Raw genomic sequence first — 15,767 nt, 5'->3', positions numbered from 1 at the left:
AAAACAAAGGATGGCATATCAAGTTGAAACAAGACCCAGCTCCTCCCCTTGCATCAAGGCAAGGTAATCCAGCATGGGAAACAGGTTCCTAAAATCCAGCTAAGCTCAAGGGACAGGGCCTGATCTCATTGCTAGTGATTTTTTGAAGAGGGCAATATAATGCTAGCTTATTCCTCTTTTCTGTAACTGTTTATTACCAGGAATGGAATAGCCCTCTTCAGTCTTGTGCCTCTTACAAGAGTAACTGTAACAAACCCAAAGCAACAGGGTCAGATAGCAATGACATGACACCTTTGAAAACAAGAGCCCGAATAACTTTTCTACCTTAAAATTTACATTTCAAATATATTCCCATAGATACAGACAAAAATTCTGAATCCAGATTTCCAAACTAACTCAAATACTTTAAGGCCAAAATCTCTCTGTTGTTCATGTCTCATTTGAATTGTGGGAAATGTTCATTTCACCTGTAAAGCACGGGGCATCGGATGGCTTTTTCTAGGTTGCCAACTTGACTGCAGCTGAAAAGAACTAAAATCCATAAATGGAGGGGTATAGCTGTGAGGGATTTTTGCTTAATTTGAAGAGGGAAGACCTACTCCAAATCTGGGTCTTTAAGACGGAAAGACCCTCCTCTTATCTGGACCATGTCTTGTGCTGGTAGCATATGTAAGACAAGGAAATAGAAAGCTTTCACTTTCACTATCCTTGCTATCAAGTCCATTCCTTCACTGGCAGTAGAGCCTATTTCTTCATAGGCTATATTCCAGCATCGACCAAAGACCTGGCATGAGATTCCTTATGTAGTCATCTGTTGTATTAACACATCACAGCCGGTAAGTCATTCTAATAAAGCATATATATGATAAATATTATATATGATAAATACATATATCACACATATGTGTGCCTGGGGGGTTAGGTGGGCATGTGCCGGCTAGTCTTCTGTGAACTTCAAAACAAGCTAGAGTTTTCTGGAAGGAGAGAACCTCAGTTCAGAAGATGTCTCCAGCTATAAGGCTTTTTCTTAATTAGTGATTGGTGAGGAAGGATAAAGCCCATTGTTGGTGGTTCTGTACCTGGTCTGGTCGTCCAGGGTTCTATTAGAGAATGGTCTGAGTAAGCCAGGAGGAGCAAGCCAGTAAGCAGCACCCCTCCACAGCCTCTGTATCAGCTCCCGCCTCCAAGTTCATGTCCTATTTTTTTGTTTCTTTCCTGACTTCCTTCAATGATGAACAGCAATATGGAAATGTAAACTAAAGAAACTCTTTACATCCAAACTTGGGGTTTTGTTTGTTTGTTTGTTTGGTCATGGTGTTTTGTTGAAGCAATAGTAACCGTAACTAAGATATATATACATACATCTGTGTGAGAGAGAGATTAGTTCTATACGTTCTGTTACTCTAGAGAACTCTGACAAATACAGAGCACAGGGATGAACTGAAAATATTTTGAACAAGAAGATATATTCTTTATTTTGATGGTGCATATAGTATGACAATTGGAAATTTGATAACAATTGTATTCATAAGCTGATTGCAATTATATTCCAAGCAATACAAAACATAATTTTGCATTATATATTGTATACAATAAATTCAAAAAAGAGTGGACGATTTTAGAATTGTGAGAGTGGATGAAAAGTGAGTTTACATTAGGCATCAAACTAATCAAGTTTTTAATTCTGGATAGATGGAGAAGTGATGCCTACAATATATTCATGCATTCCACAAAGTAAATTTTTTCTTAATGATTGTCGGGGCCACAAATATGATATTTCGGCATAGGCCTCAGCTCAATTCCAGGAGCTCATATCTCCTACTGTCTTTTAGATGTTGGCTGGGCTGGCTACCTGCAGATGACCTGGCCACAGTGGAGAATGACTTCTAGTTTGCTTAACAATAGACCTAGTCCCTGTACCCATCATGGGGGCCAGTGAGACATACCTGAAGACTCCAGAGACATGTGTTAGCTGTCTTACTGAGGTCTGAGGGTTGTGTACACCCATTCTAGGACCATCTCTAGGGTTAAAGGAAGTGTTAACTATTCAGCCCCATATACATGATAATAGATGTCTTCTCCCCAGTACCCCTGCTTTTAGAAAGCTATTTAAGAGGATGCTTGAATAAACTGGTGTCTCCAGTATGGACTGAGAGCCCTCCTGAAATGACAAGATGTTTCCATCCCATTCTTAATGTCGTTGGGTAGCTAGGACTTCCCTATTGCACACTCCCCTACTAAGGATTCAACCCATGGTTGTTTGGCTGGTTCCGAACACAGTCCCAAAGACATCAGTCCAGGATAGATGACCCCTGTAGCTTAGGACTGATAGAGGACAGACCCTGGCAAGTGATATAAATTTTTTCTTGAGGATTTTAAGTTAATGATGTAATACGTGTGTAATGATGATATATGATGTACACTAAACATTTAGCCTACAAATTGTGATATGTAATATTTATTTGATATAATAATATTCAACAAAGTGGAAGTGAAGCCCTTCTATAAATTACCTATCAATGCTTTCAATCAAATGAAGAGAAAACATTCATAAACATTCAAATGTAATATGCCGGAAGTATGTAAAATGGCTTTTGTGTTTGGACTCTGTGGTATAAACATTGTTTATAGGTGGGCACTCAAAAGTTACTTGTATTATTTGGATCCATTAGGAGTCTCTAAATCTGCATTAGCCCAGCACAAAAAGAAGCTTTTTGGATAAAGGCTTTGCTACAGTACCAATCTATGGGTATTATTATAAATATTTAGAAATCAAATTTACAGTTAAAGCTTTTAGAACAAAAACAGTGGTCAAGTCCTCCACATGAGCTTACACATTGCCTATCCAATACTCTGGTTTCTCTTCAGATCTTATAGATCTTCTTTTACAAATTGCCTATCCATATTCTTTTAGACAGATTTATGGTGCCAAGCATGAATCTTTTCCTGTGGAGCAGGCCTAAGAACTAATCGGAACATAAGTGTTTACCTATTTTTCACCTTCAAGTCAACAAGAACGTACATCTTAAACTTTAAAGAGATGAAATGGGTGAGGACCATATTTACTGAGAAAAAGTAAGAGGTTCAAAAAAATCAACCCTGAACTACTCTAGCATCATTGAGATGAAATAAAAGAGAAAGAAAAAAATGAAAGATGGATTTTAAAAAATTTAAAACAGTGACATGAGTGTATAGCTTCATTTTCTGCTGTTGTGGCAAAATTCCATGAACACAGCAACTTACATAACTGTTTACTTAGTCATATAGGAATCCTGGCAGCTGGATGAAGAAGCTGAGAATTCACTTGTTCATAATCATGCACAAAGCAGACAGAGGAAAGAAATAGGGTGAAATTACAATGACTTGATGATATGATCTTGTAGCAAGACTACCTCTCCTAAACCTCCACGAACAATGCCACAACCTGGATAACATTCAAATACACAAGCATTGGGGGAACATTTCTCATTCAAACTAGAATGTTTAACTCTCTCACGTCCCCATGGGACCACAGATGCATAATAATGTAAAATGCATTTTGTCTAGCATCAAAAGACTTCCACGTTTATATAGTCTTGGTATGGCTTAAAAGTTCCAAGTCTGTATTCAAACTTCACATAATTTCTTTACTGTAGCCCTTTATAGTTTCAACAGGCATATTATATCTTTCCAATACAATGTATAAATTACCACTGCCAAGGTTAGAAATAGAGACATATTAAGAAAATACTTGAATAGAGCAAGAATAGAAATAAAGAAGGCAACCACTAAAGTCTATAACTCTACGTCCAGGAACAATCAATGTCTTTGATGATTTTGCTCTTCTAATGAGCTTCCTGTAAGACAGAGCTTTCTCTCAGACCTGTTACCCTCCCTTGTGCATTCCTCCCTGATAGATAACCCAGCTCTCTCTGGCAGCTACAAAAACTTCAAGTTTCTAACATGATCTAAGATTTGAGCTTCTTGACCTCTCAAGGCCTTCATTTAGGGTCTTTCCTCCACACACACTACCTGGCCACACTCTTGGACCCTTCATGCCTCCAAAATCAGCATCTTCATGATGACACTGCTAAGTTAGACAGTCAGCTTGAGATTAGCACTGTCGCATTTGAATCATGTAAGCTTCACATTTTTTTAATTGAATTCAAGGAAAGAAAGGGAGAATGAGAGAGAGAGGGAGGGAATACATAAGAGACAGACTAACATTCAGTAAGATGAGTAACATTATTCCCCATCTTCTGTACAAGACAAGAACAAATCGTTTGTGAAGAAGCTGTTTTAGCAAACATCTGATCTTGAAGATTAGTCAGTTCTGTATAATAGACTAAAAGTATGAGAAAGTACTACAAATAACAATCCATCTGGAATTTTCCTTTGGCAGATACAATTGGATTTATATAGAAATCTATTTGTGGCCGGGCGGTGGTGGCGCACGCCTTTAATCCCAGCACTTGGGAGGCAGAGGCAGGCAGATCTCTGTGAGTTCAAGGCTAGGCTGGACCGACAGCCTCCAAAACAATTCAGAGAAACCCTGTCTCTTAAAAAACAACAAAAAACAAAAAAACAAAAAAACGACAACAACAAAAAGAAAACAACCCCCCCCCAAAAAACCCAAAAACCCCAACCCCCCCAAAAAAAGAAGTCTATTTGTGGACATGGGTTATATCTTCTTGTTTGATTTATTTTTTCCTAATTAATTTTAGCAGTACATCTATAAAGAGCAATATGAGCTACTATATTTGAAATCAATGTGGTGAGAATACTTTAGACTTCTCCCTTTCAGCATCTATACTGATAGCGTGTGATATTTGAACAGGTACAATACATATAGCAAAATGAGAATTGTATTTTAATCATCTATTATAAAAATAATAATGTTCTGTTATTTGTAATCCCTTGTATTTATGTTTCTGGCAATCACATTTTGTGATTGGATGTGCAATAATGGTCTGGGAATGTATGCACTTTGTAATGTCAGCCATCACAAAACTACATGACTGATCCCTTATATCAAAATCTGGGTAGCTAAAAGGTAAGTTTGCTCCTCATCTGACATTGATATTTTTCATGTGTGCATTATTTTTGAACATTTAATTTTCTTTTAAATTTGCTATTTTAAGGGACTATATGAGTTTACAGCAGTTGCCATCAGGTAAATTTCAATGTTCATAAAACTAATATTATCAATTGATTTTTGGATGTTCCTCAAGGTGCCTCTCTTTTCTTTCTTTATTTTTATATTTTAAATTGCTTTTCAGATGGGTCTTCACAGAATAATATTTTAAATCAAGGTTAGACACATTTCTAAGGTTATTGATTCAATCTAAAAAATTTAGTCTGAACATGCAATATGATTTTAAATAGAATCATAAAATATTTAAGTTCTGTAACCTCTATAAAATCCTTATGAGAATTCAGAATAAATGACTTGAAATGATGAAAATTAAACAGAACTGAATGAGAAGTACTAAATATGCATGCAAATAGGACTTGAATTATTTTGAAATGTTTCAATGTAAGAAGGAAGAATATTTGTCATGCCATATTAAACTTAATTTACTAATGTATTTATAAATTGTTACTTAGATAAAATAAAGGGAAGAAAAAATAAAGTAATTGAGGTGTAAAATAAATTTGTAAGCTACCTCAATGTTTTCAATGATTTTTTCATCATATCTACACATTATGTGATTTAATATTGTCTAAATTTTTGAGAAAGAGAATGGAAAACAATAAATTGTTTTCTTTTTTATGTTGTATAGTGAGAGTGTAAAATACTTTCATAAAACTGTAGCTTTGGATTTGTAAATACATATATTCTAGATAATTTATAGTATATATCTTCTGGTATAATGTGTAATATTAAAAACACATACTATAAAGTAGCATTTTATAACTAGAACCCATAGTTTCTAATTAAAATAATGCATTAAATGTTGTCAAACAGACAATAAACACATGAATTTGGAAGAAGTCATGCTGTCAGGAGAGCAAAGGGAGTTGGGGAGCAACAGGCGTAAATGTGGTAACACTTGATTGTGTACATGTATAGATGTCTCAAAGACATTTTGAAGATTAAAAACTGCCTCAAGGCAGTAACTGCCAGAAAGCCAGGGAAGATGCCTTCAGAGTTTCTCTTCTCTCTCTGTTCCCTGAGACCCCACAGCTCAGTGTTGTCCCCAACACTGCAGCAAAGTACAAACTACAGGCATGCTTTCTCCCTTGCCACATCTCCTGGGGACCCCAGAGACCATCAGCTCCTGATGGCCCTCCCCAACTCTTCGCCTTATCCTAGCCACCAGCTCCGTCAGGCAAGCTCTTCTAAAATACAAGCCACGCTTGAGAGAAAAGCAGATGGGTTGTCCGTGGAAATCCTCTCCTCTGTGTGTCCAGGATCCACTCTGTTAGTTTTGTTCTGATCTCTAAATCACAAAATTAGATGCAGCCTCACTTCGTACCTGCCTACAACTCCTGCACATCGCCCAGACCAACACTCATAACCTCCCTCCCTGTGTTCAGTGCTATATCCAAGCCTCTATCCGAAGCAGGAATTCTCTGTGAAAACGTCCTCTGTACTGGGCAAGAAAACAGGCAATGCAATGCCTTAATCTGAAAATTTATGACATTCTCTAAAATCTGGAAAGGAAACAGAAATCATGCATGTGTGCGCGCACACACACACACACGCACACACACATGCACACATGTGCGTGAACACACACACACACACACACACACACACACACCACACACACACGCCAAATAAAGCAAATCATTAGAACAACTGTTTCATTTCTTAATTCTCAAAATCATGACCTTGTCAAAGTTTGCTGGAATCTAACAGGAACAAATGAAATTCAGACTTAATTATTTGGTCACTGATATAAAAACAGAAATATTTGCTAAATACTTAAATTATGCATCTACAGTGTTCAGAATTAGTTATCTTATAAAGTATGCGATCTGAATTATAGTCATAAGAAAAATTGCTAATTTTTTGATAACACATGCTCAGAGGGACATTTATATCCCAAATGGAATATGTATTAATGTATGCATTTATCTGTGTGTTTCTGCAATTTAAAGTGAGTTAAAGTAAATTAGTTGTATTCTGAAGGGTTAGGCTCTGACTGTTATTTAATTCACTTTGATATAGTTGTTTACTTATTAATTTGTATGTACATATGTGCATAGACATAAACATGCCTGAGTGACCATATGGAGGTCAGAGGACAACTTGTGGGAATCATTTCTCTCCTTTCCCTACGCAGGAACCAAACTCAGGTGCTGAGGCCAGGCAGCAGGCAACAGCTTTACCCACTGAAAATCTCTATGGCCCCAGAAATTTAAATATAAGTCAAGAGTAAAATGAAATAAAAAATTGTTTCAAGAAAAGAAAAAAAAGAGGCAATGAAGTTCTGAAATATGTGATGTACATTCAGAAAGTGTATGGAAAATTGAATGCTGTGTCTTTTTAATAAACCCTCAGAACTGGAAATACGGGTGAGGGAATAAAGTGCTTTTCATGAAAACCACAAGCCCTGCCTTTCTATTCCCAGTACCAGGTAAAGGTGACTGAGGCAGCACATATCTATAACCCTAGCTATATAACTCAGCACTCAGCATTTCACCCCGTGACAATATCAGAAAACTCTGTTTGCGTTTGCAGCACAGTTTCTTACTTCAGCATATTTTTGTTGTTATTGAATCGTCAGGCACACACACAGGAGGTCTCAGAAGTGCCACCATAGACGTGGCCTGTGTTTAGTTGGCAGAAACTTTAGATAACCAGCGTTGCCTCCTATTAAAATGTCCTGTCTTGATTTTGCACCATGTATAATCAATCTCATAACTCAGGAGATAAGAAATCAATTCTTATCTGTGGCTTCCTTTTGCTATGTCTAATTACTCGATCTGATTTGGTTCTCCTTAAATCAATTATTCAGACTAAATACAATTAAGTGTAGAGTGATAGTCTCTACCCACAGCTTCTCTGTGTAGGTGAGTACAACTGCTTCAAGGATTTTTTTAAGAGAAAAAGTGCCAATCTACGATCTTTCTTTTACTTACAATGCTACCTTTCTGTATTTATCATTCAAAGTTACGATCAATATAAAAATTTTCCAATATGCTTATCATTAGGTAGAAATTGCTCTATACTTATGCAAATCAAGCCCTAGACTTTTTCTATTACAAGAATAGCTTCAAAGTTTCAGCTGTTTAAAAGAATTCAGATTAATTTGTTTATACAATGAATTTTAACCATATTTACTCCCATTTCTTCATTTCTACATTAGATTCATTTGTGAGTTTTTTCATCAACCCAGAGACAGGACAAGCTATTTACCCCTAATGGTTAATCTCCTTTTTGAAACTAAGTCATCAAATATTAGTAATCAAAAATGTTATCAAGGAAATTACTCAAATGGGTGAGCCCTAATTTGAATCTCCAGAATCCAAGGAAACCTGGACATGGTAGTGTGCACATGTAGTCCCAGCAGTCCTATGAGTGTTGTGATGCAAGATCCTGAAAATATATCTTATGAGAGATTGGAACTTTAGCTGGACCTCACAGCCAGAGTTCATAATACACCTTGATTGATACCCTACTAGGCACTCCATCTGTTGAACTTGCTTTTAAGAGAACAACATAAATATCAACCTCATTTGTCTTAGATTTTCCACATAATCAACTTTCCCAACCTAAATTATTGTATAACTATGATCTTAAATATGCACTCTTCCATGCCCCTGACCAAGATCAATGCATGTGTATCATTTGCTAAGAGCAGGAAATATAGTGGTTGAAAGCAGCTTTCTAAAATGTATCATAAAGAACGAAAGCACCCACTTGTGGATATTTGTTGATAAACAATGAAGTATGTAGTACTGTCTGTTGTCTGGATCAGTTGGGAATACTTGAAGTCATTGAATGATCCCCTTATAAAACATTTGAAAATTTACTTAAACTATCCGATTCATTCCCCCCATGTGATGCTTACTCTACGGTTCAATACAGACAGCGAGGCCCTTTGTGTAGGAGAGAGAAACAGCCATATTATATACATGCACTATAATAGACAGACACAGTCATAAAATAAACCCCCCCAAAACAGTAGATACAGGGACAGACAGACACAGGGACAGATTCATAAGGCAAACGTTACTAGGAGAAGGATATGATTCAGGCTCATACAACAAAGACACAAGGAACATGAAGCAGGGAATTCCAATTTGGATTCACTCTTGGATAAATGACTCCAAGGAAAAGTGCTTTTATTTCTTTCCTTAATTCAACAACAAGGCATTATTGATAACTCGGAGTTAATCACTAATTCATGTAACCAGTGCAGGATAGAGACCTGGGATTCAGAGCAACAATATGATGAAAACTTCTGGGTTAGTTAGCCTGCTGTATACAGAGGAAAACAAACAGGATTCTCTTTCAGGCAAATTGGAAGATACAGACTAACACTTGATGTATTCTACTGACCTCCACATGTGCATTGTGGCACATACAGACCCTCATTCACATACGTACACACACACACACACACACACACACACAGGAATGACACTAGATACATATCATACACTTAAGAAAAGATTTTTAAAACTTAAATGTGTACATACATGAAAGTAGACATCTTGCCTTGGTCACTTCGCTAAATATGTACCTTTACAAAATGTTTGTTAGAACCAAAGTTTAAATTAATTTAAGTGTATTACATACATAAAGTCATATCAAAAGAGATGATGGATGTGGTTCTATGTGTAAAGGGCCTGCTGTTCAATCATGAAGGCATGAATTTGGGTCCTCAGAAACTACATAAAAGTCAAATACAGCAGTGTGTACCTGTAACTCCAGTCCTGGGGTCTAGAGACAAGTGCATCCTGGGTCTTGCTTGCCAGCATGTCTGTCCAAAATGGAGGCTTTCAAGTTCATTGAGAGATTCTGTCTAAAATGCAGATATCAAATAAATTACTAAAAAATATCTCAACATCAGTCTTTGGACTCCACACATAGACTCATGGGAGAATGTGCTTCCAACACCCATGCTTCCACTATGTACAACACAAACATGAACAAAAATTAGAGAAGAGCAGAATTGAATGGTGTATTGGTTATAATCGTTGATTATCCAGCATGAAAGGGTAGAGATGAAATTACATTGAAACAAATTGTTTGAGTTGGTGTTTCTATTGCTGTAATGAGACACCATGGCCATGGCAACTCTTGTAAAAGAAACATTTAGTTGGGTGGCTTAAAATTCAGAGGTGTAGTCCATTATCATGGTGGGACATGAAGGCATCGAGGCAGACATGGTGCCAGAGATGGAGCTGAGAGTTCTACATCTTGATCTGCAGGTAACAGGAAGTGAAATGAGTCACTGGGCTTTAATTAAGCATATATGAGACCTCAAAGCCAACCTCCTCAGTTATACTTTTTCTCTAGTAAGGTCATAACTACTCCCACAAAGTCATAACTCCTAGTAGGGGCACCTACTTTGGGGCCATTTTCTTTCAAATCATCCAAACAAAATGAAATGAAATATATGTAAGATTTCTCTTATATTACCAAAATAAGAATTTATGAAATCCACATGTATTTTCAAATATATTATATTTAGACAAATATCATGATAATTAATTTTAAAATTATACTATGATAAGCTTATTGCATTACAGCTACAATGTATTTTGAAACATTCTTGAGAAAGTAATTGAATAGCATGTTACTTTACCTTTAAACTCTCTCCCTTAAGATCAACATAAATGCAAAATTATTCAGATCTGGGGAATTTATGCATGAACAGAGATAAATGTAGAAGGATTTATACTGTGTTTCTCTGGTTTAAAACTAGTAGAAAATGGAGTCTAATATTTGAGCATTTTCGTCCTTTTTCCACTGTTTAGGAAAAAGATGAGGTATATTCTTTATACTTTATTATCTTTGCTTAATAAAATGTTTAATGTTAGATCTAATATCTTAACAAGTCTTTATGAAGACAAAATACTTTATATTTATTTCCTGGTTTTGGCTGGTTTCATTTTCTTAGTATTCCTTGTTTGGTCATTGGAGCAGGGCATGTGCCGCAAGATTGCCTTTTATATATTACAGGCTTTGTCCTTCTTGGAGTGCTTGGATGACAGCTGTATCTAAGAAATCTCAACAATATGGTCTCCTAAACAATGACAAGATCAGTTGACAGGCAAGTGTAGATGGGAACTCTCTGAAAACCCTACTGTTTCTCTGTCTCACTAGCTCACAAATGGAGACAAGGAGACTTCTTACTAACTATGGAAGTTCTGACTATAGCTTAGGCTTGTTTCTAACTAACTCATAATTTAAATTAATCCATGAAGCTCATGGCTCTCATCTCTCCTCCTTCACATACTTTTGCTCTGCATCTTCTCATGTCTCCCACATGTCTAGGTTTCTCCTCCTCTTGTCTTTCTATGCATATTCAATTCTTTATATAACCATGTCAAACTCATAGTCTCAGTACTCAGAATACAAAACATGTCATTGGTAATTTTCACAAAGTGCATCTCTTCCCCTTTACTTTAATGGCCATCTTTACAAATACCCCCTGAAGACTTTAGGGAGTCAGTGCTGAACATGGTTTCTACCACCACAAAGTCTCTAGATGATGTATATCCCAGAATTAATGCTGATATTTTTATTGATTTTCAGAGGGCTTGAAGGCAGGGAACATGGCTATCTCACTATTACCATATCCTACAGACAGGCAACAATAATGAAAATGTCCTTTAATGTAGACTACCCACAAATTAGTCATCCATAATCCTAGCCTCTCCTTTGCCATCTAGTATGGAGATATGAGAGATTACCCTGTCTCCAATTCACAAAGACACACCGGTATGAGCATAAGCACATGCACACACACACACACGCAACACACACACATATATTCACCACATAGTTCTCTTGAGCCAGAATCTACTTTTAAAATGAATTAGTAAAGCATACATTTGGATGTTGAATAAGCACATCTATAGAGTGCTCCCAAATGTAGAATACCACAGTTTAGGAGTTCCAATGGGACAGGTGTATATCTATACATAGGGCAAAGATCTCTTCTCGTGTTAATTTAATTGCCTTGTCTTTCCCATTTAAAGAAACACACAGGCAGGTCAGAACGCTAACAGTTCTATTCCAAAGTGCATTTGAATAAAGAACAAAAACTGCTAAAAATAACTTCTTAAATGTACTTATCATCTAGGGCCAGTATAAAAGAATTATGCTAATATAAAATATTTTGAATGTCTAAGAAGATGTATTGGTGTATGAGAAACCCTGGTGTTTTGTGCTCCGAGTGACTCATGCACACAGTGGGTCTACATGGACTAAGAAACTGTAGATTAAAAGGGCAAAAACACTGGGTCTCATTTGTTTTCTTCTATTATGCTAGAAATGGTAACTTTTTGGGAGACATTTCTAAAGGGTAAAGGCCATTTGCATAAAAATAGCCCATTTCAATTATTATGGTTTTTTTTTTTTTGATTTTCAAGACAGGGTTTTCCTGTGTAGTTTTGGAGCCTATCCTGGCCCTGGATCTGTAGACCAGGCTGGCCTTGAAATCGTAGAGCTCTGCCTGGCTCTGCTTTCCAGATGTTGGGATTAAAGGCATGCACTACCAATGCTCAGCCCAGTGATTTATGTCTTTCACTTCGTATAATTACTATAATGACATTGATATCTGAGGCACCTTTTGTCCTCTCAAGTACATAAATTTTGGATAAGTTTATAGACAACCTATCGAAAAATACATAGTACTGAAAACATTCAATTAATCAGGATGCTGAATATTAACATTAAATATTAGCAAGGTTATTAATTTCACAATAAATTTGATATGGATACAGTTTATTTTCCTAATTTCCCTCTTCCACCATGTCACACATCTCTGATGTAGAATTATAGGTTTTAAATTAATATTTGATTCTGTATGCTTTGACATTACAATATGTACCAACCAGCTAGTCTGTACTATCTACTAACATCTGATGCTAATGCTCTATGCATAAGGCAAGCTATACATCAGTTTTCCTGTTTCGATCTTGCTTTACTCTCTATGATCAATAGAGCTTTGCAACACCAAATAATATGTCATCAATTTTATATACAAGGATCACTATTACAGACTAATAATGAAATACTGCTAAAGCTAATAGGAATATGTGTTCATATTTAAGTATTCTACTAGAGAAAATTATGCTGGCTCTTTTTCCCCTCAGGCATCTATTATAGTACTTAACAATAAACCCTAAATACTTGTTTTGTAGTGAATTCTAACACTGACTGAGGCTTTTCATGTCAACCAATAATTGAATCCCCACACATGTTCACCATTTCACACCTCAGTAAGACTGAGCATAATGGCAAACAATGCAGAGGACACACCCACTAAAGTGCTAATCAGTGCCTCTTATTAATATCTTACATACAACTTTTGCCAAGTAGTGACATATAATTAATTTTGGGGGTACATGCTTTTAATGGAGATTTTGAAATAAGAGAAAGAAAGTCTATTTCTATAGATCAATTCTTTTCAAATATGGGTGGTGTTAGTATTACACCTCAAGCTTAGTTCTGGGTCTCATTAAATATTGGGTCCAGCTTATGGTATAGGTATGTGTGTGGTTCTACCTCTTTAGGTAGCATGTAAGACTTCTAAAAGAAGTGGTACTGGTAACAAACTACTAAATTTTTCCAAGTAGATTAGCAGGCTTGTCTAACATTTAGAAATAACAATTAGTTTTGCTTTTTCTTGACTCTTTTTCCTTCTAACATCATAGACATACAAGCAGTTATACATCTAATGCCCTTCAGGCATGATGCCACAAGGCTACCAAATCAGAGAACTCTAAAGTAATCTGGAATTTGACAACAGACAAGCAAGAAGACATTATTTCACATGTGCAATGTTCCACAAATAGTTTGTGCTCTGTTAAATCAGCAGTTCTACTAGATAACTCTCTAAAGTTTCCAGAGATGCTGAGGGGGACCAAATGAGATTAGATGAATCAACTGTTTTATAGCATTTACATATTAAGTGTTTTGCTATTTCTTTTGTACAGCTTGCTCTGTGTTTTCAAGTTTCATAATTCTTTACTTTTATGTTAGCCAATTCTCCAATATGAACTTTAAAGATAGGATCTATGGATATGCTTTTACCTGTTAATTCTTTGTTTTATTGTAATGTCCTCTGATTATTGATATAACATCTCATTGTCAGAATTATGTGAATATGGAATACAAAGAGAATTCTTGCTTAATAATGAAGAAAATTATGAATAACACCAAATAAATAAAAGAACTCCAGAAATTAAAAAAAGACAAGAAATGTTTTTCTTCACATCATAATGATGAAAACTGGCAACCCATCATGCCAAAAAAGGCAAATAGCATTACTTGGTATGACTCAGCTTTGAAAAAAAGCAAAAACAAAAAAGCAAGGAAACCTTGAAATCTGTAGGCAAATAGATGGAACTGGAAGAAACGATCCCGAGTGAGGTAACCCAGTCACAGAAAGACAAACATGGAATGTACTCACTCATATATATGGATATTAGACATAGAGCAAAGGACAACCAGCCTACAATCCATACCACCAGAGAAACTACCCAAGAGGAAAACACATGGTCCCCTGAAGAAGGGGAAAGGGACAAGAACCCCTGAGCAAATTGGGAGCATGGGGTGAGACGGGGAAGAAGATACGGAAAAGAGAAGAGAAGTAGAGGAGGCAGGAGGAGACCAAGAGGGATCAGGAAGACTGAGACAGAGGAATAGAGGAGAGCAAGAAAGGAGTTACCTTGATAGAGGGAGCCAGTATAGGTTTAGAGAGAGGTCTGACACTAGCGAAATGTTCAGAGATCCTCAAAGATGGCCCCAATTAGGAATGTAGGCAGTAGTGGAGAGGCTGCCTTTGATGCCCTTTCCCTATTATGAGATTGATGACTACCTTGGTTGCCATCCTAATGCCTTCATCCAGTAGCTGATGGAAGCAGAAGCAGACACCCACAGCTAAACAATGAGCCATACTCCTGAAATCCAGTTGTAGAGAAGGAGGAGGGATGAGCAAAGGAGACAAGATCGTGCTGGAGGAACCTATAGAAACAGTTGACTTGACCTAGTGAGAGCATGGAGATCCTAGTCACATAGCTGGGGAACCAGCAATGGACCAAACCAAGCCCTCTGAATGTGGGTGCCAGCTAGGAGGCCTGGTCAGTCTATAGAACCTCTAACAGTGGAGCCAGTGTGTATTCCTAGTGCACAAATGGACTTTGGGTGCCCATTCCCTATGGAGGGATTTGTTACAGCCTAGATACACTAAAGGGGGCCTAGACCCTCCCACAAATGATGTGACAGACTTTGATGATCCACTGTGGAAGACCTCACTGTCCTTGGAGAGTGGGTGGGGGTTGGGTTGGGGAGCTAGTGGGGGGCACATAGGGATGGGAGGGAGAGGGAATGGGGGATTGATATGTAAAATAAGAGTGATTCTAAAATAAAATAAAAAAATCAAACAATAGGACCACTTGTTCCATTTCAATGATATGCGTGCCTTCAGATCCTTAACCAGGTGGCAACAGGCACAGAAGAAAACTTGAACAGGAATAACCTTCCAGAACGAACTACCACAGATCCATTTCCACGAACTTCAGACAACAGCCATATATGCTATCAAATATTCAAAATGTGAGCCTCTGGAAAGACAACCCGAATTTAAAACAGCATT

General features: G+C 36.9%; 1 long non-coding RNA gene across 1 annotated transcript in view; it reads left to right on the top strand.

Annotated features, from left to right (window-relative positions):
• LOC121133722 overlaps positions 1 to 11,207 on the top strand; it is a 133,188-nt gene extending 121,981 nt beyond the window's left edge. The window contains exon 3 of the long non-coding RNA XR_005870693.1: positions 11,123 to 11,207. This is a non-coding gene — a long non-coding RNA (uncharacterized LOC121133722). The remainder of the gene's footprint in view (positions 1 to 11,122) is intronic.
• Positions 11,208 to 15,767: the final 4,560 nt, after the last annotated feature.

Source organism: Mesocricetus auratus, unplaced genomic scaffold (assembly GCF_017639785.1).
Source record: "Mesocricetus auratus isolate SY011 unplaced genomic scaffold, BCM_Maur_2.0 Super-Scaffold_100023, whole genome shotgun sequence".
In the NCBI taxonomy this organism is placed as follows: Eukaryota; Metazoa; Chordata; class Mammalia; order Rodentia; family Cricetidae; genus Mesocricetus; species Mesocricetus auratus.
Note: the sequence above shows the minus strand (reverse complement) of the source record. Positions and strands in the feature narration are given on the sequence as shown.